Source organism: Octodon degus, unplaced genomic scaffold (genome assembly GCF_000260255.1).
Source record: "Octodon degus isolate 3935 unplaced genomic scaffold, OctDeg1.0 scaffold00076, whole genome shotgun sequence".
Lineage (NCBI taxonomy): Eukaryota > Metazoa > Chordata > Mammalia > Rodentia > Octodontidae > Octodon > Octodon degus.
The window spans coordinates 7,275,708-7,282,900 of NW_004524652.1; positions in this window are offsets into that span (position 1 = coordinate 7,275,708).

The window sequence follows — 7,193 nt, forward strand, 5'->3', positions numbered from 1 at the left end:
CCCCTGTCCCGCCCCCGCCCCGCCCGCCCCGAGAGGTGGGGCCGCGCATGCGCACGTGGCTCCCCGCGCGCCGCCGGGGCTGACGCGGGTGGTGTAGGTCTGCGGGTCTTGGCGGGCTCTGACGCTGCACTCTTGGGAGGCCCTCGGCGCCTGCAAGATCTCTCTTCTGAGAGAGGCTGGGAGCTTGCCGTCCTTACATTGTGATGGGGCTCGTGGAGGTGAAAAAGGAGATCATGGCAAGGTCACGGTTCCCACGCTGAGCACGCCCTAACCTGAGTGACAGCCCGCGGAGGGCAGACCTGCAAGGTCTCGTCACACTGTCATTGTCGTTTACAGTGTTCACTCCCTCTGGAGTCCTGCCCTCCAAGCCCCTGGAGACTCTTGACAGATGTTTCTGTCTATACACCTCAGGCTGGCCTTGAACTCACTGTGTGACCCACGCTGGCCTCGAACTCAGCGATCCTCTTGCCTCAGCCTCCCAAGTGCTGGGATTACAGGTGTTGGCGGCCAATCCTAAACGCTCTCTAAAAGCTTTATCCTTCCCACCTCTGACCTTCGGTTGTATGGCTTCCTGTGGCTCCTGTTTTCTATGAAGACGTTAAGTCAGGTGTGCTGGTACACCTGTGTCATCCCAGCACTCTGGGAGTCCGGCAGCAGGCTCAAGGTCCAGTTCAGTTGGGCAGCTTAGTGAGACCTAGTCTCAAATACATACATACATACATACATACATACATACATGGCTGAGGATGTAGCTCAGCACAAAAGCTCTGGGTTCAATCCTGAGGATCAAAAAGGATGGGTGGGGGAACACTCTAGTGTGCCTTAACCTCAACTCTTGACATGCAAAGACCTTACTTACAAACAAGGTCACATACGGAGGTAGTGGCTGATATGTTGTCTCCAGATCTTCCCGGAAGACACAAGCAACCCAAAACAGCACGCTGAGCAAGGACCCTCCACCAACACCCAGCTCACAGCCCTTCACATCGCCCCAAAACACACCCCCTGCTCTAGCTCCTCCACGCAAATTACCAGCTGGGAACTGTGGGTGTCGCATTCCACAGGTGAATAATTCCCAGGGGACCACAAGAAAGCTGTCCTTTGTCACTGGATCCCCAGAGTGTGGGGGGTATGCAGGCCCCTCAGCAAGTCTCCACCGAATGACTGAGCTTTAAAGATCCTCCACCGATAGATAGCAAGACACTATTAAATAATAAAATAAATAAAATAAAGATCCTCCACCGTAAAGGTGCGTGGTTGTGGGTTCCTCAACCCCTGCAGCACTCTGAATGGGAAAATACAAATAAGCAACACAGAAAAGCTTCTTCTTCTTTTTTTTTTTTTTTTTAGACGGGGTCTCGCTATGTAATCTAAGCTGGCCTTGAACTCATCAAATACCCCAGGATGGCCTTGAATTTGCAGCAATCCTCCTGCCTCAGCCTCTGGAGTGCAGAAATCACAGTATGCCCCACTATGCCCAGCCTGCCCATAATTCTTAACTGAGGCCTGAACAGAAGGATGATCTAGCCAAGAATTAATTAATGACCTTCTGTGAATTAGGTTCCCGTCTCTTACTCTTAGACAAGAGCCCTCGTAATTAGGAAGCCTGAAGTCCCCAAGCTACAGGATGTGCTGGGGGCAATCAGACTCCTACACTATTTATTGTATTGGGGTGTCAGACCAGGAGTGCTTCCCAAAGGCTCACTGTGCGAGTGCAGAAAATATATTGGTTTTCATTCTTGTCTTGTCCTGTCTTTTGTTTTCTCATCCATATGTAAAAAGAATCGCACCCAGTACTGTTTCCACAATTAACCCTTAAAAGCCATCACAGCAATCGGGAGGCAGAGGCAGGAAGATCGCCAAGAGTTTAAGGGCAGTTTGGGCTACACAGTGAGCAGTTCCAAGCCACCCCGAGGGTAGGGAGATAGCTTGGCAGACTGATTGCCTGCCCAGTAAGCACAAGGACCCAGATTCGCTCTCTAGCACTGCCTGCTGTGCCAGCCCCAGAACGCCAGGCGCATGCCTGTCATCCCAGCGCTGGGGAGGCTAAAGCAAGAAGATCACTGTGAGCCCAGCTGCATAATGAGACCGTGTACCTAAGCAAGCTTAGGCAAGCGCAGGGCCGCAGTTCGATCCCTGGCATCACATGCTGCACCAGCCCCACCCCCAGGGCTGGCTCATAGGCCACAGAGTCCAGGCATAGGGGCACATGCCTGTAATCCCAGCGCTGGGGAGGCTGAAAACAGGAGGATGGCTGGGAGTGCAAGCTGCGTAGTGAGACCCTGTAACAACCAAACACATTAAATAATAATAATAATAATAATAATAATAATAATAATATAAATAAATAAGCAAAGCTATCCTGAACTACACAGAAAGACCTTGTCTTTTTTTAAAAAAAAAGGAACAACAAAAAAAATCCTTCTGAACTTTTTGGAGCCTGCCCACTAGCTCAGCTGATTAAGTGCCGGCTTAAGCAAAGCAGTCAGGCTCAGGATTTTGTGCTTCGATTCCCAGACCCTCATGCCTTACCAGACCTGCCCTTAAAGCATCCTGAGCCAGCCCCCCAAAAAAATCCTTTTAAAAAAAGAACAAAAAATAATTAAACAATAACGGGGCTGGTGAGATGGCTCAGTGGTCTAAAGCACCTACTTAGAATAAGCTTAGCAAAGCACAGGGACCGCGGTTCAATCCCCCAGCACCACATGCCAGCCAGCCCCGCCCCCTGGTGGGCTGAGCTGGACACACACACACAAACACACACACACACACACACACACACACACAAATAAATAAATAAAATTTAAAAAAAAATAACCAATATTGCTTCATCTTCATCCACATTCATTTCCCTGCTTCTTGTGTTATTTTGAAGTAAACTGCAGACATCATTTTCCAAAAGTGGTTCCTTCCTGTGAGATTTAGTGAGATATAACTGCTAGACAGTAAAATTCCCTCTTTCTGGTACACAGTTTCACATTGCAATCTAAAAGAGAAACACTAAAACACCAACTAGGATTTGGAGGCAGATTTACTTATGTGGATGGGCAGAGATAGGGATCATTCCCAGAATATCTGGAGGTCTAGGGCTTATTTGACATAAGCAAGCAGAAAGTACAGAGGCAGAGTGGCTTGTGAACTGGGGATTGGTTGTTTGTTTGTTTTTGAGGGGTCTGGGAATGCATTGACTTTGTTTGTTTGCTTGTTTGTTTGTTTGTTTGTGTGAGACAGGGTCTCACTATGCAGTTCAAGCTGGCCTTGAACTCATTTTGTAACCCAGGCTGGTCTCAAACGCACAATGATCCTCTTGCCTCATTCTCCCCAGTGCTGGGATTACAGGGTGGGGATTGGTTTATACAGTGTGCATCATAGTGACCAGCTACACGTCATACTGACCAGTCATTTCTAAGAGACAGGAGCAACTGGAACTGTTACCTGGGCAACTAACAAACTGAGGTGTCCTGGCTGGGGGTAGTTTTCTGCTACATTTCCCTCCTCTTATAGTTTGCCTGACAATTTCTTGCTGGCCACGTTACACATGAGTTTTTTTTTTTTTTTATTTTTTTTTTATTTATTTAATTAATTTATTTTGTGTGTGTGTGTGGCCAGCTCAGCCCACCAGGGGGCGGGGCTGGCTGGCATGTGGTGCTGGGGGATTGAACCGCGGTCCCTGTGCTTTGCTTAGCTTGTTCTAAGTAGGTGCCCTAGACCACTGAGCCATCTCCCCAGCCCTACACATGAGTTTTTGAGACAAGGTCCAAGCAGAAGCAGGAATGTTTGGGTAGTCAGTGACTGCAGCCAAGGTTCTCAATATTATCTCAATTTTTTTACAACAGGACAGTGCAAACCTCCGTCCCCTTTGCAGTACAGGTATGGTTGGGCTGGTCACACAGGCGCCGCAGCCTGAGCTGGCCACAGGGCTTTGGGTGGCACAGTGGTGGGGGCAGGTCTGACGGCTGCGGTGGATGCTTCAGTCAGTTGGATCTCTGGAGGGGGCTGGGGCCTCTGGGGAGGATTATTATGCATGGTGGGTGGTAGTTTCCAAACAGCACTTTGCTGTGCGGATCATCCCTGCAGGAGAATTTTGGCCACAATAATTTTGTCAGGGCAATACACCATAGCTAGGCTGTCCGAGTTTATTCCTAACAGAGCTCCTTCCATCTGTAAGCAGGGTGTACTCAGCATCTGTCAGGGGATCCATTTTGGGGAACAGTTCACCCAGTTCGGCATGCAGCACCAAGACAACTAGGTCCTGGTCTAAAGGAAGCTTGTCACTCTCTTGAGCAGAAGGACAGTGGCTGTGAGAGTGCGGAGGAAAAGTTGGGGGGAGCTGGGCCTTAGAGGCCAATGGGTGCTCCCAGGAACTGGCAGTTCAAGTCGGCACAGAGAAGCCAGAAGCTCCAAGAAATTGGCAGGACTTCTTTTTGTACCCAGTTTGTGCCAAGCATTAGAGCTTTCGTGCCTCTTCAGCAGGTGGCTTGAGCGTCATTAATCAGAAGTGCTTCTCCAAAGAGGAAACAGGACCCACAGGGTGAGGAAAGGTTCGGGGTAAGGTGGACCTGGATGGTCAGGTTTCTTTGAGCCTCACAGATGGTAGGGACATTTATTTTTTTGTGCCCTTAGCTCTTAGAACTTGTAGCCAGAGGATATGGTCATCTATCAGACTGGGTTTTCTTTCTTTCTTTCTTTCTTTTTTATTTGCAGAATCAGGGATTGAACTCAGATCCTTGCGCTTGCCAGGGAAGTGCTTATTCTACTGAGCCATCTCCCCGGCCCCTAAGACTGGGTTTTCTTAGAGGCATCAGGTGCTCTTCTTTTTTCAGGGTTCTGGGGAACAGTGATTGATGACTTTCTGCCCACCTTTTTGATGTCCGTGAGCAGTGCTCAACTAACTAGGTTGTTTCTAGGCAGGGTGACCTTTGGGAAGGACCATGGCAACTCATTCCTCTGGGCTGCCAGGGCAATTTTCCTCAGTCAGAAGGTAGAACCCAGAAGGAATTGCTGACGGTTGTCTCGGGGTGCATTAGGATAGGTGCAGCCATGAAGCAGAAGGTTTGAGGGGAGGGCCTCTGTGGCCGAATGCAGGCAGCGGCAGCTGGACCCAGTTCAACTGGCCAGAAGTAGAAGGGCTGGGGACGGGGAGTGAAGCTATAGGAGTTGGCAGCAGCTGCATCAGCCAGCGGGCCAATGAGGGTGATGAGGCAGAATTCTCAGGAAGAATGGGCTTATTTTTTCTTTCTTTTTCTTTTCTTTTTGCAGAACCAGGGATTGAACTCAGGCCCTTGTACTTGCCACAGAAGCACTTATTCTACTGAGCCATCTCCCCGGCCCTTATTTTTTTCTTTTTCTTTTTCTTTGAGACACAGGGAGCAGTTTGGTCTCATTTTTAACTCCATACAAGCCCTTTCTCAGGCCGGGGAGATAGCTCAGTGGAATAAGTGTTTTCCTGGCAAGATCAAGGTCCTGACTTCGATCCCTGGTACCACCAAAAAAAAAAAAAAAAAAAAGCTCTTTCTCCTTTCTCCTGCAGTCAAGGACTTTGGTTTTGACTAATCAGTTCTCATCTGTTATGGTTTTGTCTAGTTGTCCCCGCAAAGCCTCATGTAAGTCATGGGGCAGCCGGGGCTGGAGGAGCAGTGAGTGACTTGAGGGTTGGTCAGAGGACCAGGGCGGGGCTCAAGGAGCAGGGCCAGAGAGGCATGAACTGACTGCACGTGCTGTCCCCCCCCAGCATCCCCCCTCGGAGGTGTGCAGGTCATCCTGGCTCCGGCAGCACCCCAGCCTCTCCTCCAGACCCCTTAGCACAGGGTGCCGGCGTCTGCAACTAAGGCTGCCTCAGGCAGCGAGGAGATGTTTGGAGAAGACAGAGGCACTGACCCTCTCTCCTGAGCAAAGCAGGCCCCGAGGTCTTGCTATGTAATTCAGGCTGTTTTAAACAATGAAACCTCCAGTAACTATGAGCGACATAAACCTTTCCTTCCAGTAACTCTGAGAGACATAAACCTTTCCTTCCTTCATTTTGAGTGTCCCAGCAACGAGAGAAAAGTAACTGAGACACCGTCTATGACCTCCTACATGTGTGTTGTGTACCACTGAATAAAGGCACAACAGACACAGGGTGGGCTCCCCCACCCGGAGAGACCACTCAGATGCCCGCCTGGCTGTGCCCTTCTCAGAGACTTAGATGCAACTTAGCTAAGGAGGCTGCGAGGCCCCCCTTGTCCCCTGTGTCAATCACCACACAGAACACATCGGGGCCTGATCAGCCACTGGGGTGCCTCCGGGTCTTGGTGCACAGACGGAGCGCTGTCCGGCCCACTCACTCACACTTTCATTCAGCAGCACTCAGAGGTTACTAACACATCCGACCTCCTTCTTCTTAGCTGAGGGTGGCCTTCGCTAACAAGAGGTGATCAAGCCCTTCTTCTGCTCAGAACTGAGCAAGCCTGACAGACTAACTAACTGGGGTACCCCCGGGGGGCTTACAGAATGAGGCAGGCAGACAGACAGACGGACGGACGGACGGACAGACAGACAGACAGACAGACAGACAGACAGATTACATCCTCCTCCGATTGGGGTCTGACGTGCCCACTTGAGCAAGGAGCTAGGAATCCTCCTGCAGACCTCCGAGGGGACTTGAGAAATCTAGAGCGTGCACCTTCGTGTCTGTCTGCAAGGGCCACAATGGGGACCAAAGAGGACAGCATGCTCGGTCTTTCTGGCCAACACCCCAGATGCAGCAGCAAGCAGCAAAGCCGAAACAACACCCGGGATTTGGAGGCAGGTTCATTTTATGTTGACGGGTCCTGATTGGGCTCATTCTCAGAGTATCAGGCCCTGCTCTCGGGTGGTCTCGGGCGCACATGGGATAAGCAAGCAGGAAGTACAGAGGCAGAACGGCTTGTCAGCTGGGGACTGGTTCTTAGAGTGAGCGTCACAGTGACCAGTTGTTTATAAGGAACCAAAGTAACGGGAGCTCTAGGTGGGAATACTGGGCTACTGACAGTAAAGTACACTGGCTGTGGGGTGGGGGTGGGGGGTTACGCTACAATGTGTGTTGACCAGTAATCAATAATCACTCACCCTGGGGCTGGGGAGATGGCTCAGTGGTCTAAAGCACCTACTTAGAACAAGCTTAGCAAAGCACAGGGACCGCGGTTCGATCCCCCAGCACCGCATGCCAGCCAGCC